This window comes from Dipodomys ordii, unplaced genomic scaffold (assembly GCF_000151885.1).
Source record: "Dipodomys ordii isolate 6190 unplaced genomic scaffold, Dord_2.0 Scaffold235, whole genome shotgun sequence".
In the NCBI taxonomy this organism is placed as follows: domain Eukaryota; kingdom Metazoa; phylum Chordata; class Mammalia; order Rodentia; family Heteromyidae; genus Dipodomys; species Dipodomys ordii.
Window position 1 is genome coordinate 585,196 of NW_012267451.1, and position 23,368 is coordinate 608,563.

Consider the following 23,368-nt stretch of genomic DNA (forward strand, 5'->3'; position numbering starts at 1 on the left):
CCAAAGAGACATAAGTCTCATGTTTTCCCTTATTTGCAATAACTAGCATATATCTAGGAAAAGCACAAAAGATAAGCGCTATGTACATATGACCATATAAGATGATTTTTTTGTTTTTTTATTGTGAAAATATCGTACAGAGGGATTACAATTAAATGGGCAAGGTAATGAGTACATTTCATATCAAGCATTGTTGCCTCCTCCTTTGTTTCCCCTTCCCATCGATTCCCATCCTCCCCATGCCTTCCACACTATCCCCTCTCCTGGCCAAAGTTTAAAGTTCATTTTTCGACATAGTGTCCTGTATATCTCATTGTTGCCATGTATCCACCTTTATCCCTATTTAAACAATTAGTTCTTTCCCTTCCCCTCCACAAATTATATAAACATCAAATACATTGAAAGCAGAAGTTACACCGTGGAGGGGGGACATACAAAGCAATAAAGAAGTCATCTTATAAATATGTTAGAAATAATCACAAGGAAAAAAAAACATTTAAATCCTTATCTTGGGATTCATTTTGCCTAATATCAATTTATCTGACCTTTTCTGCTTTTCTCAGACATATACTAGTTATTGCAAATAAGAGAAACCATGGGACTTATGTTTCTTTGGGCTTGGCTTACTTCACTTAACATAATTTTTTCCAAGTCTTTCCATTTCCTGACAAAAGGAGGCAATGCCATTCTTTCTGATGGAGGCATAGAATTCCATTGTGTATATATAGCATATTTTCTAGATCCATTCATCTACTGAGGGGCATCTGGGATGGTTCCATATCTTACCTGTGGTAAATGAACACCAAATTAAGAACACAATTTTTTTTCTTGATTGCTATTGTTTCTAACATATTTATGTTTTACCATGTGATTTTTTTGTTTCTTTGTATGTTTCTCCCCCATGGTGTAACTCCTGTTTTCACTGAATCTTTTTTTTTTGAATATTTGTTTACTACTTTCAGGCTTTTAACTGGTCAGAAATTATAGGATATTATACTGAGCTAAAAATAAAAAAATTAACTTCTCAAATCCAAAAGAATATTCATAATTAAACTTGGTCAATCTGTAAATGCCAGCCATGCATATGCTCATGATTTTTTTAGGTCATTTCTTTTTCTATTAAAGGTATTCCAACATGTGTATCCTCCATACTTACTAAGCATTTATTTCAACTTATAATTTCTGTGACAGGATGTTTTGCTGTGTAACTTTGTTTAAAAAGATATCTGAATTTGTCCAAGGAAGTCTCAAGTTTTTTGTAAAACTAATGATGTACACTGTTTCCATGTCTACCTCCAAAGCTAAAAGTGGGTGTTGGCAGCTCTTCAAAAATTTCAAATCCTTTGCAGAATTCATCCAGCAATTCTTCCTTGATCCAATTACAAGAAGTTATCAGAAAAAAGCCGTTTACTTTAAACACCCCAGAGATAGATTTCACATACTGCTTCCTCTTCTCAGCTGCATTGTCAGGATTAACGCTTATGGCATCAAAAGTCCATTTGTCAACACAAATATGAAATCCAGAAAGCTTGTGGAAAGATTCAAAAATTATTCTACCTTCAACTTTATTTTAGATAGCCCTTCTTTCTCTCTTACTGTTAGAAAGTTGAATTGAAGGAGAGTAATCAATTCCAGGAATATGCACAAACCAAGTTTTGCATTTTTTTCTTTTTTTTAATTTATTTTTTGTGAACACACTGTGCAGAAGGGTTACAATTACATGGGCAGGTTAATGCGTACATTTCTTATCAAGCATTGCAGCCTCCTCCTTTGTTTACCCTACACATCCCTTCCCAGCCTCCCCACCCCCCCCACCCAATCCTCCCGGCTTCTCCCCCCACCCACACCAACATTGTAAAGCTCGTTTTCAACATGACTACTTGTACTTATTGTTGCAACAGGTCCACCTGTATCCTTAAACGACTTGTTTTTCCCCATCTCCTCTACAAGTTATACTGACATCAAATATAGTGAAAGCAGGGGTTATACTGTGGGGGAAGGACATACAAAGCTACAAAGAGATAATCTTATAAATGCTTAAGAAACAAATGCATGAAAGGAAAAAAACATTAAAATACATATCTAAGGATTCATTTTAACTAGGAAAACACCATTTCCATTTCTGACATCAAGTACTGAAGCATCCGATAGGATCTTGTGCTTGTGTATCCACCTTATTAGTCGATTACACTTTCTTTCCCAAGCCAGATTTCTCCTGTATCTCCATATTCTTGGAACATTTGAAGTTCTTTCTCATGGACAGCGTCCCAATGCTCCTGGGTCATCAGCGCCAATGAGACAAAGCCACCCGTGATGGGACTGCCTCGTCAGGACCACGCGGTGGCCAAAATGCTGTTACTGTCCCCACGGTGCTCATCTTGCGTGGTGCTCTGATCTTCACTGCATCTTGTATATACAATTCTCTAATTCAGAGAGGGGAAAGGAAAAAACAAAATGCTTAAACAAGTATACAGCCTGACCCTTTGTAACAAGGAGATATACAAGACACAATGTTGAAAATGAACTTTACAACTTAGGCGTGGAGGGGTGGGAAAAATTGTGAAGGTAGGACAGAAGGGTTGGAAGGGGAAAAATAAAGGAGGAGTCAACAATGCCGCATAGTAATTATACTCATTACCTTGCTCATGTAACTAAAACCTTTCTGTACAGTATTATTATAATAAAAAAGTCCAAAACAAAAAACCCAGTCAAGCCACAGGAAACACAAACACCAGAAGCAAATCAGAAACTCCACCAAGAGACTGGATGTGGACATAGGAGACACAAGAAAAAAATCAAAGTATTCTTTTTACTTCCTAATTTTTCAAATTTTTTAAAAAGTTATTTTTTCATCGTTTTTGTTTTAGGTGTGTGTGTTTTTATAATCTCTTTACTCTTTTTCTTTTTTCTTTTTTTGGGTAGTATTGTATGACTTAATTGCTGTTCTGCTCATCCCCATGAGTATACCCATCTTTGAATATTAGACTTTATCATTCATTATGTGCATGTGTATTCATAAATTAGAAATTGATTACTCAATTCACACTCAGCCTAAACTCCTTTAATAGTAGGATTTTTTCTTTTTACTTATATAATTTTTAAATGTTTTATGTTTTAATTTTTTCATTTGTTCTTTTTACTTTCTCTCTTCCTTTCTTTCCATCCTTTTCCTCTTTCCATAATACTTCTTTGTACTTATATAATTTTTAATTTTTCCCCCATTTTCTTGCTTCTTTATTTCTCTCCTCCTTTCCTTTTACCTGCTTCTTCTCTCTGAATTTACATCTTGGTTAAATTCCTTCTCCCTTTTTCCCTCCTCACATTCCTCTTATCTTATTTTCTCTCCACAATGCTCCCTAAACATATTAGTTTCTGTTCTGCTGACTCCTTCTTTGACATTTGTAGTCCATTGATCCATAGTTGTTTGATGTTGAACTAGATTGTATCTGTTAAAATAGATTGTATATGTACTCATTTTCACTGTGTCAAACAATCTGTGCAACTACATGGTTCTGGTTGATGCTTGCTTAAAAATAGTGTTCTAAAACAAAATTGGTTTTGCTTTCATACTAAATGGGCAACACAATATGGAGAAGCAAAAGAAAAATGGCAATGCCAAGTATCTCAACTCCCGCTCATGATAATCAGGTGAAAGGTCAGTTAGTGAATAATCCAGAGAAGACTTTGCAAAATGCTCTATAAACACTATTTGTAAACATGCTGAACGAAAATTTTGAAAGCCTGTAACAGACTCTGAGTATGATAGGGAAATGAGTGAGGGGGATAAGGAAAAGCATGTGCATGATGAAGCTAAACAAAGATTAATACAGACATTGTGTGAATGTGATAAGGCTAAAGAATAATATAGGAATCCCATGGGCATAATGATTTTAACCAAAGGTTAATACGCGAATATTGTGAGCAAGAGGATGCTAATCAAAGATTAATACAGGAATTGCATGACCAGATGAGAATAGACAAAGTTTATTGGAAGCATTCATGGAATCCACAAACAGACAGCAAAAGGAATCCAGGGAGGCAGCAAAGGAAATGCTGAATGGAGCACAAAAGAAGGAAATGGATTCCAATGAAAACATAAACAATCAACTAAGGGATTTGAGAACGAAAACTGAAAATAAATTAAGGAAGTAAAAAGTCCATACAAGTTCTAAAAGAAGGATCAAATGAAGAATTTGAAGCTATCAAAGCCGACCAATTAGAAGGAAAAGAGATAAAAAAAAAGAAAGTAGAAAGTATTGACAGTAAGAGAGACCATGCAGAAAATCGAATCTCAGGGATTGAAAATCGCCTATATCTTGTAGAGAAAGAACAGACAACTATTCAAGACAAATCCAAAAAATATAATAGATCAATTCAACATTTAGAAGACAACATCAGAAGGCCTAATCTGAGGATAATAGGTGTAAAGGAGCTCCTAGAGACAGAAGTTAATGGTCTAGGAAATTAACTTAACAGGATCCTAGCAGAGAGTTTACCAAACGTGTAAAAAGATAGGCCTATTCAGATACAAGAAGCCTTTAGAACCCCAAATAGACCAGAACAGAACAGGACATCCCACTGTCACATTATAATTTGCATAGGATCAATTCAGACCAAGGAAAGGATACTTAAAGCTATCAAGGAGAAAAGATCAATTACCTATGAAGACAAACCAATCAGAATAACTTCAGATTTCTCAGCAGAGACAATTAAAGCAAGAGCTTGGAATGATATATGCCATGCCCTAAAGACAAATAACTCTCAACCAAGATTCCTCTACGCACCTCAACTCTCTTTCATAATGGAAGGTCAAATAAAAACTTTCCATAGGAAAGAAAATCTAAAACAATGTATATCCACCAAACCAGCCCTACCAAAGATACTTAAAAATGTCCTACACAAAGAAAACCAAAAAGAGCACAATAAAGGCCAAGAACTATCCCCCAAACAGAGAATCCAAGAATCGTAGAAAGAACCCAATTGGCACAGCCACAAGAAGGTGGACAACATGGCAGTAACTATCAAACACCTCTCAGTCTTAGCTCTAAATATTAATGGACTTAACTCCCCAATTAAATGTTATGGACTATCTAGTTGGATCAAAAAGCAAGATCCTTGTATCTGCTGCCTTCAAGACACACCTAGCCCACAAAAAAAACAAAAATATTCTGAAACTGAAAAGCTGGAATAAAATCTACAAAGCAAACAGCACACATAAACAGGCCTGAGTTGAAATCCTAATATCACATAAAATGGACTTCAAATTAAAATTAACGAGAAGAGAGAAATAATGTCATTACAGAGTAATAAAGGGATCTCTTTTTCAGTAGGATATTACAATTCTAAATATCTAGTTACCAAAAATGGAGCACTCAAATTTATCCAAGAAACACTGCTTTCCTTCAAATCTCACATAGATCAAAAGACATTAATTGTTGGAGACTTTTAACACACCCCTCACCTCCATGGATAGTTCAACCAGGCAACAACTCAATAGAGAAACCTGAGATCTAAACAATTGCAAAAATCAACCAGACTTATCCAACATATACAAAATATTTCACACAGCATTATCAGAGAATATTTCTCAGCAGCACATGAAATATTCTCGAGCATAAACCACATTCTAGGTCACAAACCAAATTTGTCCTAATTCAGAAACAATGAAATTATGCCTTGCATTCTCTCAGACCACAAGGTAATTAAATAGAACTCAACACCAAAAGCCACCAAAGAAATTCCTGTAAAATATGGAAGCTGAACAACACACCGTTGAACCACCAGTGGGTAATGGAAGAGATTAGGAAAGAAATTCAAATGTTCATGATATTCAACAAAAATTACCAGCTCCTCTGAGACACACCAAAGGTAATACTCACAGGCAAGTTTATAGCTCTGAGTTCCTATATCAACAAATTGGAGACATCTGAAACAAACAATTTAATGACTCACCTGAAGCTCCTTGAAAAAGAGCAACAAGCTAAATCCTAATCCAGTAGATGGAAACAAATAATTAAAATTAAATCAGAATTAAATTAATTAAAATCCAAAAAAACATAGAAAGTATCAACAAAAGAAGTTGTTTTTTTAAAAAAAATTAACCAAATTGACAGACCCTTAGCAAATCTTACCATGAAAAAAGAGAACACACTCATATAAGCAAACTCAGAGATGAGAATGGAAAAATTACCACAGGAAAAAAACAAGATTTAGAACATTATAAGGGAATACTCCTCAAATATTTATGCTAATAAATTTGATAATTTGCAAGAAATGGACTATTTTGTAACAAATATCATCATAGCAAAACTAAACAAACATGATTTAAATCAACTTAACAGACCCATATCAAGCATCAAAATAGAATCAGCAATACGAGACCTACCACCCAAGAAATGCCCATGAACCTATGGATTTACAGCTGAATTCTACAAGGCCCACAAACCAGAACTCACACCAATACTCCTCCAAATCTTCAATAAAATTGAAAGTGAACGTTTATTATCAAACTCTTTCTATGAAGCCATCATAATCCTCATGCCCAAACCAGGCAGGGACTCGTCAAAGAAAGAGAAGTATAGACCTATTTCTTTGATGGAAATCGATGCAAAATTTCTCAACAAAATTTAGGCCACAGCCTCAAATTTTGTCTATAGGAAATTCTACCTAAGATATCAAAGTCCACTATCAATATTCAAAACCAGAGCATGTAGAAGAAAGACACTTTACAACATTGGGGGTAAGAGGAGAAAGAGGAGTCTGGAGGTGGGGAGGAAAGGGATGATAGGAGAAAAACAAAGGAAGGGATAACAATGCTCGATAAGAAATGGACTCATTACTTTGCTTATCTAAATGTAATCATTTGTACAGTATCTTTACTAGATAAATAGATAGATAGATAGATAGATAGATAGATAGATAGATAGATAGATAGATAGATGCAGATATAATCAGAGAAGGGATGGAACAGGAAGCTTCTCCAATTTTGATTCATGTGAAGGAATATTTTTGAAACACCCAATCTAAAAGGAAACACCTAGACTCATTTCCCTTTAAAATTCCAATGCTGTTGGGGCACCAAGATGGTGATGGAGCAGTAGGGAAATGCCACAGCTCTCTTCAACCAAAAAGAGAGTTTGAGTTTCAATGCTTCATCTCCCCAAGAGACCACAAGAGCAAAAAACAAACACCCAGAGAAGAAAAGGAGGTGGGAGAAAAACAATAAAGAAAAAAGAAATGGAAGTATGTCAGAACAGGGTAGCAAGAAGACCCCTTCCCCAACTTTTACTGGCTGCACAGCAGTGTCCCAAGCCCCTGTTAGACTGTCTCAGTGGGGGCTACTGGAGTCCCAGAGACACAGGGGGTCGTCTGCAGATCACCCACACATAAGACGCCTGAGGTATCAGAGTAAGACCCTCTGATCTAATAGCGATGAACAGAGAAACCTCAAAGCTGGGAGCCTGCACAAAGATCCCACTTCCAACCCCTCACTGTCCTAGCAGAAAGACTCAATCCCACCAAAGCCACTCGACCCCATGGCAGGAACCCCAGAACTGAATGGAACACCCACAGAATACCAGAGCAGAAGACCTGCAAGCTATTGGTGCTGATTTGGAGAGCGCAAACAGACAAACTCCAGCACATGGAACCTTCATGGAGACACCTCCCCCACCTCAAGGCCAGAGGCTGGAGGCCCATCTCACGGCAAGGTCTCAAACAGCATCAACTGAGGCAGAGACAGAGGAGAAACACACCGAGCCACCACTGCCCTGCCCAGCCCCAAATCATCTCAACTGAACTTTGATTGCAATGGCAACCAACAATCTACATCAAACAGAAACATCAACTAGCTCCAGGGTAAGTACCCTGCAGGGGACAGTGTATCCCTCAAAGGAGACCAGAGCTGGCCAGAACCCCCAGACCCCTACTACAACACCTGGACCACAGGACCCACTAAAACTGGGAACTATTCAAGAGCTCCACCAGCCCATGGAGCACACCCAGCTGGCCAGGATAGAGCAAGAGCACCCCTGGAAGGGAGTTTAAATGGCCAAGCCAGGAACAATACTCATGGGTCAAAACAGCCAACCGTGGAAGAAACTTGAACTCTGTACTCCAGGCTGCATAACCTAGGCGGGATACACAGCAGCATAGTTCCAATTGGTGAGCCCCAAGCAGGGGGGCGGGACCAGGCCTAGGGTTCTGGTGCCTGAGCAACACAACCAACTCCTTCCTACTGAAGTCAGAAGCTGAACATATGCCTAAGCAGAAGGGGGGAAAACAGGGAACTGAAACTTCTGGGATTCATGCCTGTGACAGCCAAAGACTTGGGGGTCCAGGAAAAGAGAACCAGAAACCCAAACCCTACCAGAACTGATCCATATATCCTAGGCAGGGAATAGGACCACACAGGTTGCCAGCACCTGATAATAGTCTGGAGATCAGCTTCATCAAAAGAGTGCTTGTCTTGTGTGCATGAGGCCCTGAATCTATTTCCTCAGCACCACATAAGCAGAAAGGGCCAGAAGTGGTGGTGTGGCTTAAATGGTAAGGTGCCAGCCTTGACCTGAGGAGCTGAGGGACAGTGCCCAGGCCCAAAATTGAAGCCCCAAACTGGCTAACCCCCCAAAAAAAATCATCAGGAGTTCATAGAAACTCTAGCAACTTGGAAAGTACATGCAGCACATCCAATCTTGCCAAGAGCACCTGTATGAGTAAACAGGAGCAGTCTAAGCTGCTCAACTATTCTAAACGTGGGAACTGCCAGCGATCTACAGCAGAGAGCTGAGAACCCTACGTGGGTCAGACCAGCAGCTAGAGGTCAGCCCCCAACAGAACCGAGACCAGATACAGACTCTCTCTACCAGCACAGAAACAGCAATCAAGAAAAGACAGACACCTATTGACCAAAACAAAATATCAGATTTGTCTCCAATAATCCCTGAATCCCCTTGTGAAAATCACAGAGAAAAATTACAAGGTTTATCAATACCCAGGATAGCAAACTACCCACAAAAAACAGCAGCCATCCAGGAGAGAGCCCCAGTGGGAGCAAAGCAGGAATGGAAGACAAAAGCTACATCCAGGAGATGCTGGAGGCAATGACTCAAGAATCAAAGTGAGGAATAGACCAGAAATTTAAAGAACACAGGGTATCAAACAGGAGGTGCATGCAAAAATAGAGGCAGTACAGACCTCACTAAGAGGTGATATTAGTACAAAAATAGAAACAGTACACACCTCATTAAGAGCTAAGATTACTACTTTGAGAACCAATATTGAATCCATAAATGAGTCCATTTTTTCCATGCAAACCATAATGGAAGCCATAGTTAACAGAGTGAACGAAATGGAATGTAGAGTGTCAGATACAGAAGACAGAATATATCAACTGGACCAAAATATCACACATATGAAAAAATCACTTAAATTTTGTCAAAAGGAAATCCAAGAACAAGCAGATAATGCCAAGAAATTTAACCTTCATATAATTGGAGTGGATGAAGATGAGGAATATCAAAGAAAGAGAATGCAACACCTATTCAACAAGATACACTGTGAAAATTTCCTCCATCTCAAAAAAGAATATCTTACCTACATAATAGAAGCATATAGAACACCTAACAAGCAAGATCCCAGGAGAAACACTTCTAGACACATTATAGTAAAAATGATAGATCTGAATAATAAGGAAACAATCTTCCATGCAGCAAAAATGAAGGAGGAGCTATATTAACAATGGGAAAAAAGAATCACTGCAGATCTCTCCACACAGACACTGAGTGCAAGAAAGTCCTGGGAAAGTTCTATATGAGCCCTGAGAGCCAATAACTGCCAACCCAGACTGATATATCTGCAAACCTAGAATTCATATTTGATGGAGAATTGAAAATTTTTATTTTATTTTTTATTATGAACATACTGTACAGAGGGGTTACAATTACAAGGGCAAGATAATGAGAACATTTCTTATCAAGAATTGCAGACTCCTCCTTTGTTTACCCATCACATCCCTTCTCTGCCTCCTCCCACCCCCATAACCAATCCTTCCCCCCACACCAAAGTTGTAAAGTTTGTTTTTGACATGACAACTTGTACTTCTCATTGTTGCAACGGGTCCACCTGTATCCTTATTTAAACGACTTGTTTTTCCTCTTCCCCTCGACAATTATACCGACATCAAATATAGTGAAACAGGGGTTATACTGTGGGGGAGGGACATAAAAAGCAACAAAGAAATAATCTTATAAATGCGTTAGAAACAAATGCATAAAAGAAAAAAAATTAATAGTAAAGAAAAACCAAATGAATGCATAAACATTAAGCCAGTATTACAAAGAATACTAAGAGGAGGAACACAATCTGAAGAAAGCAACCAGGAACGGGGACCCGCACCACACAGCCATTAATAGAAGTCTAACTGAGCAAGCACAAGAGGAAAGGAAAGAAGAAAAATTTAGGAAAACAGGGAATGACAGGGACTACAATGCATCTCGCATCTCCCTATAGTATCTCTTAATATTAACGGTCTTAATTCACCAATGAAAAGAAAAAGAACTGCAGATTGGGTCAGAAAACATGACCATCCATCTGTTGCCTTCAGGAGACCCACCTGCTAGCCAAACATACAAACAAACTCAGAGTGAAGGGTTGGAAAATGATCTACCAATCAAATGCCCCCAGTAAGAAAGCAAGTGTAGCAATCCTCATATCTGCCAAAATAAACTTTTCATTAAAATCAATACAAAAAGACAAGGAAGGACACTACATATTAGTAAAGGGAACAATCCAAGAGGAGGATATTACCATCATCAACTTATATTCCCCAAACATTGTAGCATGAAAATATGTTAAGTAAATACTCTCAAACTTACAGAATAAAATAAGTCCCAATACGATAACATTAGGAGACTTTAACACCCCACTCTCCCCAAAGACAGGTCTACCAACCAGAAGTTTGGCAAAGAAGCTACTGAATTAATGAGGCTATACTTCAAGTGGAACTAACTGACATCTACCGAGTATTTTACCCTAAAACAACACAGTGAACATTCTTCTCAGCACCTCATGGAACTTTCTCCAAAATAGACCATATCATAGTTCATGCAAGGAACTTAAGCAAATTCAAGGGGATTGACATAATCCCCTGTATCCTATCTGACCGTATTGGAATCAAGCTAGTTCTCAATAACAAAGCATACTGCAGAAATTACTCAAATACATGGAATTTGAACAGCACACTTCTAAGCAATACCTGGGTAACAGAAGAAATTAGAAACTTCCTAAAACTTCATTTTCAGTGAAAATGAAGACACATCACAAAGAAACCTGTGGGACACAGCAAAAGCAGTCCTGAGGGGCAAATTTATAGCCCTCAGTGCCCACATCAAGAAAATAGAGACAGACCAAGTAAATAATCTCATGTTGCAATTAAAACGCCTAGAAAAACATGAAAAAATGGAACCTAAAGTAACCAGATGGAGGCACACAATCAAACTAACAGAGGAAATTAGTGAAATAGAGAATAGCAAAATCATAGACAAAATTAATAAAACAAAAAGCTGGTTCTTTGAAAGAATCAATAAAATTGATAGATCATTGGCAAGATTAAGAAAAGAGAGGAAACCCAAATTAACAAGATCAGGGGTGCCACTGGAAAAATCAAAAATACCCAGTATATCCAAACAATTTTAAAGGACTATTTTCAAAAGTTATACTCTATAAAGAAAGAAAACCTGGGGATTGGGAAGGTGGCTCAGTGGTAGAGCACTTGCCTTTCATGCTCCAGGCCCTGGGTTTGATTCCTCAGCCCCACATAAGCAAAAAGAAAAAAGCCAGAAGTGGCGCTATGGCTCAAGTGGTAGAGTGCTAGCCTTGAGCTGAAGAGCTGAGGGACAGCACCCAGGCCCAGAGTTCAGGCCCCATGACCCCAAAAAAAAGAAAGAAAGAAAACCTTGCAGAACTTGATGCATTTTTAGAGAAATACAAGTTGTCCAAACTGAGCAAAGAAGTAAATCAATTAAATAAGCCAATATCTTACAAGGAGATATAGGAAGCAATCAGAAATCTTCCAACAAGGAAAAACCCAGGATCAGGTGGATTCACAACAGAATTCTATAAGACCTTTAAAGAAGAATTAATATCCATACTCCTCAAGTTCTTTAGAGAAACAGAGAAATAAGGTACTATCCCAAATTCATTCTACGATTCCTATATCACACTCATCCCAAAACCAGGCAAAGACCCAACCAATAGAGTATTACAGACCAATTTCCTTGATGAACACGATGCAAAGATCCTTAACAAAATTCTAGCTAATAGAATCCAGAAACACATTTTAAAAAATCATACACTATGACCAGATAGGCTTCATCCAAGAGATGCAGGGATGGTTTAACATATGTAAGTCAATAAATGTAATCCAACACATCAACAGAACCAAGGTCAAGAATCACATGATTATGTCCACAGATGAAGAAAAGGCTTTTGATTAAACACAACATTCAATCTTGTTTAAAGCTCTGGAGAAAATAGGAATAGAAAGAATATTCCTTAGAACAATAAAAGTCCTATACGACAGAACAATAGCCAATATTATACTTAATGGGGAAAAGCTACAATCAATTCTCCTAAAATCAGGAACAAGGCAAGGATGCCCACTGTATCCACTCCTCTTCAATATAGTACTGGAACCCTTAGCCAGGGCAATAAGGCAAGAAAAATACATTAAAGGGATCTGCACAGGAAAAGAAGAAGTTAAACTATCCCTTTTTGCAGACCACATGATACTATACCTTCACGATCCCAAAATCTCCATCCCCAAACTCTTAGAAATCATAAATCACTTCGGCAAAGTAGCAGGATACAAAATCAACCCAGAAAAATCAGTCGCCTTTCTGTACACTGACAATCTACAAGCAGAGAAGTAAATAAAGAAGCAACCTCATTCACAATAACCTCCCAAAGTATAAAATATATAGGAATTAACATTAACAAATATGTAAAAGAACGATTTAAGGAAAATTATAAAAGTTAAAGAAAGAATTTGCAGAAGACACTTGGAAATGGAAAGACCTTCCATGCTCTTGGATAAGCAGACAATATAGTGAAAATGGTATAATGCCAAAATTAATATACAAATTCAATGCAATTCCTATCAAAATCCCAATGACTCACATTTCTGAAATACAGAAAACAGTCCAAAAATTCATATGGAACAACAAAAGACCTAGAATAGGCAAAATAATTCTAGGAAAAAAAAGACAACATGGGAGGGATCTCAATGCCTAACTTCAATCTCTACTAAGAGCCATTATAACAAAGACAGCATGGCACTGGCACAAAAACAGGCCCGAAGACTAATGGAATAAAATAGAAGATCCAGAAATAAAACCACATACCTACAGTCAGCTGATATTTGACAAAGGAGCCAAAGACATACAGTGGAAGAAACACAGCCTCTTCAACCACTGGTGCTGGGAATACTTGGCTTCCACATGCAGAAAATTAAAGTGGACCCCAGCCTATCACCATGCAGCAACATCAACTCTAAATGAATTAAAAACCTTAACATTAAACCTGAATCTTATACAACCACATTGCAAAGCAGTCTGGAGGGTGCTCAGAAAGCGAAATATTCACCTCCCTTATGACCCTGTCATACCACTTCTAGGCGTGTATCCTGAACATAAGGAACCAGTATACAAGGACACATGCACCTCCATGTTTATTGCAGCACTTTACACAATAGCCAGGATATGGAAACAACCAGATGTTTCACCACAGAAGAATGGATACAAAAAGTGTGGTATCTATGTACAATGGAATATGTTTTTTTTTGTTGGGGGGGGCTGAACTCTGGGCCTGAGCGGTGTCCCTCAACTCTTCAGCTCAAGGCTAGCGCACCACAGCGCCACTGCTGGCTTTTTTTTCTTTTTTGCTCATGTGGTGCTGAGGAATCGAGCCCAGGGCCTCATGCATGCAAGGCAAACACTCTACCACTGAGCCACCTTCCCAGCCCTAAACAATGGAATATTATGCAGCCATTAGAAATAACAAAATAATGGCATTTGCAGGGAAATGGATGGAGCTAGAAGGAATCATGTTGAGCGAGGTAAGCCAAGAGCAAAGAGACAAACAACACATGGTCTCCCTGATAAGTGGATGCTAAATCCAAAATGTTAGGTGATATGACAAAATTAACAGGAATTAAGAAACAAAGGACTTCCACACATTTGGTTGAATCACTTCTAAATAACCCCATGCTGCTCATCACATGTATGGTATGGTATGTATGAGTGAAACCAGGAGGATGACACGGAACTAGAGGGAATCAGGGAAAAACATAAACAGAGGGACCCATTAGCTGCACTAGATATTGACCAAAATGAACTAAGCAACTCAATGGCAGTGATGGGAGGGAGGGAACAAGTGGGAAAGAGGGAAGAGCTGATACTATGCAAAACAAGAGAAATGTACATATCACCCAATGTGGAAGAAATATCTGTATCACACAGCTCATAGACCTCATACATTTTATTGACCATGATTGACAATTTGCTCCATGAAAATTAGAATGTGTTTGTGACATTAACTAAGCTTCACTATCACACAATACTGTGAAATTTGGGAAATTATGTAACCACTTAATCACAAAAAAATTTGAAGAAAATAAAAACAAACAGACTTAAGAACATAAGCTCAGGCAGTGTGTTTAAGTCCCTGCACCAGCCAAAATCAACTTATAGTATCCTTGTTATTGGCCTGTTTTTTTTTAATTAAGAGCATATCCGCACATGTCTACAATACATTAAAAACATTGAGACATAAAGAATTGCGTAGGGTTTTGAAAAGCACATGAAATATTGAATGTTTTAAATGTAAATCTACATTTAATTTTGTACTTCCAGCAGTTTCTGATATTAGAAAAGAAAAAGGTTAACATTTGAGATAATTACTTTACATACTGAATATCAATATCAGCAACTATAATATTTATGACATAGGTATACAAACATATATATAGATGTGTCTATGTAAACACATAATATATATGTGTATATATACAGAAATACATGAATACATAGAGAAACATTTAATTACATACAGTAAGAAACCACTATAGAAAGGGGTCATCTCATGGTGTGTGTACTCCAACACAGAAAACTTACCTCAGCAGAGAAATGTAGTACTCCTTTTCTATTTCCCATTGTTTGAACTTCTGTTTGATGAAGAAGCATCTCATGGAGAGCCTGGGCCATAGCATAGATAGCGTTGTATATGTTGTAACTGTCTACAGACATAGTCATTTCAAATATGTGTCCAGGTAGCCAATCCAAAGAGGAATCAAGAGAACAATTGTCCCATGTTACACAGTTAAACTCAGAATCAGAGCAATTAAAAGAGAGAAACCACAGCCTCCCAAGTAAAATGTCTTCTGGATATTTAGAAGGCTTACCTGTCTTGACAAAATCTGTGAATCCAGAAAGATCTACATGATGATGTGTAAAAATAAGACGTACATGCAATGATCCTAACATGACATATCCCATTTTCAGGGTGAAATCCCACTGTGAGTTCATGATTCACACTTTCCTATGTATAATAATTTGCTCCATCAATATCATTAAACCTAGCAGTGAATTATTATGATGAGGACACTTGCTGAAGCTAGGTTTATCTCATCTACACAAACTCTGTTCTTGGCCATCACTTCTTTCAATTCAGCAAGAACCCATGCACCATTCTCATCTTGTGTAGACAACAGTCCCACCCAGCTCCAGCTGAAGTGAAGCGGTAAGAAAACCATGGCAGTGATTATTGATGTGTCCTTTGGTGCCATCTGATAGAGAGGAGGAAACATGTTATGGTCACTCAAGGCATGATCAAAAGGCACAAAGGTAAAGGGAAGCAAAATTGGGCACTCCATGAATGAGAAGATGCCATCCATCACAATCTCAGTCTTGATGTCTGTTAAGAACCAGTTGAAGTAGGTGGAAGGTAGGTTTTGAGTTTTTGAAAAAAGTTATTTAATTGCTTTTGTATAGTTGTACAACATATCAATAGACTTGCAAATTGTCTTTTGATATTTGTTATTATTTCCATCAACTCTTCTCATTTATATCAACCTCAGTCACGCCCAAATCTGTCTAATTCCATTTTCACACATACTCATTGAATGTTATGTTGATTTTCCCCACTCATCCATTCCTGATCTCTTGAATTTATCCTTTAACTCCTACTCCACTCCTCCAAGTGTTCGTTTTTTACACTGTCAGTAGATCAGAAAAGTTAATCATGGAGTTCCATCCCTCTGTATATCATACTTTAGTCAGATTGATCATGTATATATGTAAGTGGCTATGTGTGTGTTCCATATTTATTCATAATACGTGTTCATATTTTAGATCTAACATTCACATATGAGAGAACACTTTTACCTTTTCTCGTTCTGAGCCTGTTTACTTCATTCAACATAATATCTTTTGTGTGTGTGTGTGTGTGTGTGTGTTTGTGTGTGTGTGTGCATATGAATGCCAATACAGGGGCACAAATTCATGGCCTCTTGCACTTCCTTGGCAATTTCCCTGAGGACTTGTGCTGTACCAATAGAGTAACATGTTTACCTGGTGGTCTTTGTTGGTTAGAGATGCAAATTTCCGGATTAGCTAGGGTAACCTGTGTAAGCATCAGTTCCTTGCTCAACATATCTTCATCGTGCAAAGTCATTTTCCATTTCCTGATTCATTAAAAAAAATTGTTGATAAGGTTTCAAAAAATAAATTATCCAATTCTCTGCTCAAATCTTCCATCAGTTTTTCCAAACTATGTAAAGATATATTTCCAACTACCTTAGAGTAGTTCATGAATAGAGTCTTTTCCCATCTTTCTCTTCTAACACCTAAAATACCACCAAATTAGATGTTTTCATACCTTCCACACCTCCCATCCGCACCTGTGGAAATCTGTAGAGTCCTAACAATGTCCCAATATGGTCAGATGTTATTCCTCATGTTTCTTTGAGTACTCCTATAGACCTGCTGTCTCTCACACAGGAGTAGTTTAGAATCTTGTATTTCCCAAAGAGACAAATGAAGGGATTCTTAAACATTGTCCAAGCTCTGAAGTGAACATCACAGATATCAAATCCCAGAGTTAAATTATGTAAAAGATCAGGGTTGTTTTTGATCTCCTCAATAGCAAAAGGCAAGACCAAAACACACTGATAGTTCTTGAAGATAAACCTGCATAATGAGTAAAGAAATCGAAGAGGAGTATTTTAAAACTTAAGGCCTTAATACATGAAATGATTGCTTCTTTGCCAATGAATATGTTCAAATATTACTCCAATTAGAATGGAATGTAAATGAAGTCTCTTACGCTTCCATATAGAATGAGGTAAGGACACAAAGGACGTTTGTCATGAATGAGATTCACATACTTATTTAAATCAAGGGAGAGTTTGTTTTTCCCTATTACCACATGCATCACAGCAAAAGGCTTTTGTCTGTTGAATTCGGTTATCGTGAGACAGCAAATGTATTGCCTTTACATTAGAGTAACAAGATTCACCTCTACTGAAAATAATTTTTTTGTGTTTTAAGTTACCCAGTTTATGTTATGTGTTTATATGGCAGGTTAGGCTAACTAATGAATGTTTAAATTAAGAGCAATATTCAAAGGCAAAATGTTATTTATGAATGATTCTATAGCAAGCTCTGCTCACAGACACACTGAATAGCTCTTACTGATAACAACCAGAAAAAGAGCTGAAATATCAGAAGAAGAAATTTTACTTTCATTTATGTAGCAAAACAAAAGGCATGCACCCAATTTCAAGGAACTAATTTTAGAAAGAGGAACCCATGATGTGAGTGTTGAGGAAAGAATGATAGGGAAGCTTTGTATGGAAATCCCAGTTTTAGGGCTCCGTGTAAAATGCACAGAGCACTGCACTCTTCCCGATATATTTAGATTGACATACATAAAACTAACCAATGGAAAGAAACAAAGATGATCAGTGTATGTTTCTTTCTTTCTCTGTGTCCTGTTTTTGTGCACTAGGTTTTGTGAGTGTGTTTGTGTGTGAGTGTGTGAGGACATTCTAAAGAAATCAACATAATGAAATAAACCAGCATTGTTTAAAAGGAAACAATGCAGTCACATTGGAAATACAAATGAAAGGATGAAAATTTTAATGTATATTGTAGGTATATGTGAAGTGATCACAAAGAATGCTTATCATATTTTGAAATATTCTAAGGAGAAGAAAATAGTGACCTTGATGAAAATCTAATTGAACATACATATTTGGAGGAATAAAATGTAGGAATGAAGATATGTGAAAAACTCTTGTCAAAAGTTGTCAAGAGTATTTTCCAAAACACCAAATGTAGAGATGCACACAAACTAAAAGACCAAAAGATGAAGGGTTATTCAAATTTTTGAACATGATATCTATAACAAGCTGTGTTCACATGAAGCACTCACAAATGAAATACATATACAGCGATGATTCTCTAAAGTATAGCAGAAATGGGAATCATGTCCCATACGTGGGCACCAATTTGCACAATAGATGATGTCTCAGTAGAATCCATGTAAGTCAAGAGAACATGGCAAGAAGATGTTTAGAGTTCTGAAGATAAAAACAATCTAAATTATCCACCAAGGGAATTGCACATAGTCAAGCTTTCCTGTTGAAATGAAGGAAGGATAAAGATGTTCACAGAGAAGCACAATTAATAAAATGGTTCTCCACTAGACCCTTCCTACATGAAATACTAAAGTTAATTTTTTCAGATCACAAAAAAGAACCATTAATAACAAAGAAAAATACACAAGAATGTATACTTTGTGTCCTGTGAACACAATGAATCACAGAAAATACTCAAACCCAAGGAAACTGGGCAATTCATTGATGAGTTTTCATGAGTTCTTTGAAGAGAGAGATAAGAAAGGAAATTTAATCATTTCTGGGACTCAATGTGAAAGCATACATAAAATATCAACTCCATTGGCCCACAACAAAAGCATGTCTCAGAGGACAGTCCATTATCAACATATAAGAAAAACCTCATCAGTACCTAAATGATGAATTTCATAGGCAGAACTGACACTTCTTGGAAGATTGTGACATCATCACAGGTAAACTACTTAGATATGTCTGACAAAACAGCTATTTAGATTCCCTGCATCCACTTCACCTTGAGAGATCCACACTGATCAAACTTTAAACAGAGACTCATTCAAATACAGAAGAAATTTCACAGCAGAAACACAGCAGCAGAAGAGAGCAAGACAGCATGCAGAACCCTGCAGAGTAGCTGCAGCCTTGGCCCATTTCTTCTCCCGGCAGCCCAGGCAGACCCAGAAGGACATGCCTGAAGTGCCACCAGTCCAACCTTAAACAGAGAACAGTGTGATGCTGACAAAACCACACCACAAACACTAACCCTAGAAACACAAGGTGGGAAAGTGGGGAAGACATCTGAATCAGCTTGGGGACCCCTATTGAGAGGCTTCTGCTGCAGCCAAACAATACAAAGGAGGAGAGACACCACAGGACCAGTGTAGGGTGAAACAGTCAGAGGAGATTGAGACTGCCACATCCAGGCACACAGGCACCTCAAGAAGACTCCTGCAGCCCAGCTCAAAACTTTCTCTGGAATCTGTGAGTACCTCATATGAGACTCCATCCTTGGAGGACCAGTTCCAGGTGATGATCTTATTAGCCAATAACAATTAAGGCAAATGAAATGGCAATAAAAACCTCCCATTCATGAAAAGCTCAGGAGCAGATAGATTCACAGCAGGAATATATAAGGTCTTCAAATAGGAACTCACTTTCTTACTCTTCAAACTCTTCAGTGAATTAGAAAGGGAAAGATCACTACCAAAGTCATTTTTTGAAGCCAACATAACACTCATTCCCAAACCACATAGGATCTCATCAATAAGGGATGGCGCTGGGGAGGGGGGATTGGATGAAGATATGAAGGTGTGGGAAGGGGAAACAAAAGAGGAGGCAACAATGCTTGAAAAGAAATGTACCCATTAATCTGCCCATGTAATAGTAAGCCCTCTGTATGGTATTTTTACAATATAAAAAGAACTAAAGAATCATTTTTTGATGGATGGTGATGCAAAACTGCTGAACAGAATTCTAGCCAGCCAGGACTGTAAACCTGGTTCAATATACACAAGTCAATTAATGTAAGTCAACATATCAACAGAGATAAGAGCCACATGTTCATTTCAATATATGCAGAAAAATTATTTGACAAGATTTAACATCCCTTTATGATAAAACCTCTAGAGAAGTTATGAATCCATGAAAGGTTCTTCAATATGATAATGGCTATCTATGCCAAACCTAGAGTCAGATATATACTTAATGGGGAAATTTAAAACCATTCCTTCTAAAATCAGAACAAAACAAGGATGCCTACAAACTCCATTCCGCTTAAACAGGCTGTTGGAATTCCTAGGAAGAGAAATAAGGCAAGAGAAAAGCATAAATGAGTCTAAATATGGAAAGAAGAAGTAAAGGTATTCATCTCCAAATAAGACAAGGCCACACTGAGAAAAGACAACTCTTATCTTTCTCCTCGATGAACATTGATGCAATACCCCTCAACAAAATACTGGCCAATAGAATACAACTAATCCAAAAAGTCGTGCACTATGATCAAGGGGGATTCAGACCAAGGATACAAATCTGGTTTAACATATGCAAGTAAATTAACATATTATAGCACATCAGCAGAAGCAAGTGCAAAACCCACATAATTAACTCAATTGAAGCACAAAAACACCTGTGATGATATCCACATCCCTTTATGATAAAAGGTCTGGAGAAGCTAGGAATCTTTGGAACACTCCTTAATGTAAGAAAGACTGGAAATGGATAGTATATAGCCACTTTTATGCTTTATGGTGAACAACTGAAGGTATTTCCCCTAAATTCGGGAACAAAACAAAGATGTCCATTCTTTCCATTTCTCTTCATCATTGTATTGGAATTCCTAGGAAGAGCTGTATGCAGAGGAAAAGCATTGAGGTGAAGGAAGAGTAAAACCATCACTTTTTTACAGATGACGTGATCATGTATTTAAGGGAGCCCCAAATCTCCTCTTCCATAGCTACTAAAATTTATCCTGAACTTTGAGAAAATAGCCAGGTACAAAATCAAGTCACAAAAATTAATTGCCTTTCTTTATTCCATTGACAGAAGATTAAGGCACAAATTACAATAGCATCCTATTTGCAATTGCCTCAAAAATATAAAATACCTGGGAATGAACCAATTGGGGAAAGACCACCATAATAAAAACTTTAACAATATGAAAAAGGAAAGTGAGGAAGACTTAAGAAAATGGAAAGATATACAGTGCTCCTAGGCTGGAAGAATTCGCATTGTGAAAATGAAAAAAACTGCCCAATATAATTTACAAATTCAATACAATATGCAAAGATCTCAACAAAATTATTCAGAACCAGAGAAAGTGCTCCAAAGACTCATAGCGAATTAGCAAAGACCGTGAAAAGCAAAGCAATTCTTAGTGGTCAGAACAGTTGCGGACAAATAACAATACTGAACTTCAAGCTGTATTAGAGAAGCCTAGTGATGAAAACAGCAGGGTATTGGCAAAAAGATAAGCCAGGAAACCAATGGAACAGAAGTCCATGAAATGAACACAAAGACCTATAGCCAGCTAATATTTGATTAAGGGGCCAAAAACTGGCAAGGAACTGGTCACAAGGGAACTCTATTGCATTGGTTGTGGCACTGAAAATTTGTTGTCAGTCTGGAAAGCAGTATGGAGGGTCCTTAAAACAGCAAGCATAGAACTACCTTATGACAGAACAACTCCACTTCTGAGCATATAGTCAATGAAATGTTAAAGCTACCAACCCAATTATGTTTTCATTTGTATGACAATAATATTTCATAAATTTTTAATAAGATCTGTACTATTTTAATTTTATTGCAAGGGTGATATACAGAGGGGTACTGTTACATAAGTACAGTAATAATGAAATTTCTTGGAGAACTTGGTCCCTCTCTTATCTTAAAATACTAAACAAAAAGTTTCATTAAATATTAAAGAAAAGGTTTCATTATAACATGTCTCTACCTTCACTTAGGGATTTGATCAGAGCCTTTACTATTTGTGTGTGTGTATCTGTGTTCTTTTTCTATTATCCTCATCATCGAAGATAGTTGTCATAATTTTTATCTGTCTATTTTAAGCCCCATAAGTACCATAAATTCTATAGCAGACAAATGAAAACTCATAATCCTAAAGTCAAAACTCACTACTATTGAACTCAATAAACACTGAAGTTTCTAAATAAGATGAAGGGAGGAATACATTTCAATAAACCAGGGTAATAAGGTACATAATGGTAATGTTAAGAAGTGATCTGTCAGTAATGATTGAGAAGGCAAAATCTACACATAACAGTTAGAATGCTTGAATGAATAAAAACCTCAGTCCAAAAGATAGTTTGATTCCAAAAAATGTCAGTTCACAATAATGGCTTTCAATGAAACAAATGTAAGCCAGATCCACAGAAACATGTGTTGTATGATTTCTCTAAATATAGAATGTACCTGCAAATCTACAAGAAACCAAAACAAATGGTAAAAAAAAAAGAAAAGATTTGCACATGATAAAGCATACAGGTCTCTAGGTATTCCCCACAGAAAAAATAAAGGAGATTATACTCAGGAAAGGAATACAAAGGTGTAATAGGTCCATCTGATCATATAAACTACTTCTCAAAAAGAACTCAGGAAATGGGAAAAGGAGAGTTTTATTCTTTGTTGTTGTTTTGTGAGCATGGAGTCACAGAAAAGTTGGAATAAAAGCTAAAACAATTCAGCAGTGCTACTCACTGAACACTCTGTTGAATCTAAACTATGGACCTGGTGGGTGCAGATGGGAAAGAAAAATAGAGAAGGAAGGGTTGACATTATGCAAAATAAATGTTCTCTTCGTCTTACTTATGTAACTGTAACCTCTCTACATAATCTTTATAATAATGATAAACAATACATCAAAGGAGGAAAAAGGAATGGAATAAGGCAGTGCAAGCAAGTGAAAGAGAAAAGAAAGCATAAATATCCAGAAATTATCACATCAAATACACCTTAATCAAAGCAATTAAATGTGCTAAGTTTGTAATCCAATGAAGAAGCAATCCTGAGAACAAGATGACTTAACCATTGTAAATGAGTATGAACACACAAAGCACTTACCTCTCTGTAAGAAGACTTTGGGATAATTGGCCACAATAATAGCTGCAGATTTCCTGGAGAGCCCTTCCAGACCAAGTCAACAGAGAGGTATCACAATTGAAT

General features: G+C 37.2%; 1 pseudogene; it reads right to left on the minus strand.

The window, feature by feature from the left end:
• Positions 1 to 1,264: 1,264 nt before the first annotated feature.
• LOC106000699 lies at positions 1,265 to 15,581 on the minus strand (annotated as a pseudogene).
• Between the last annotated feature and the right edge of the window lie 7,787 nt (positions 15,582 to 23,368).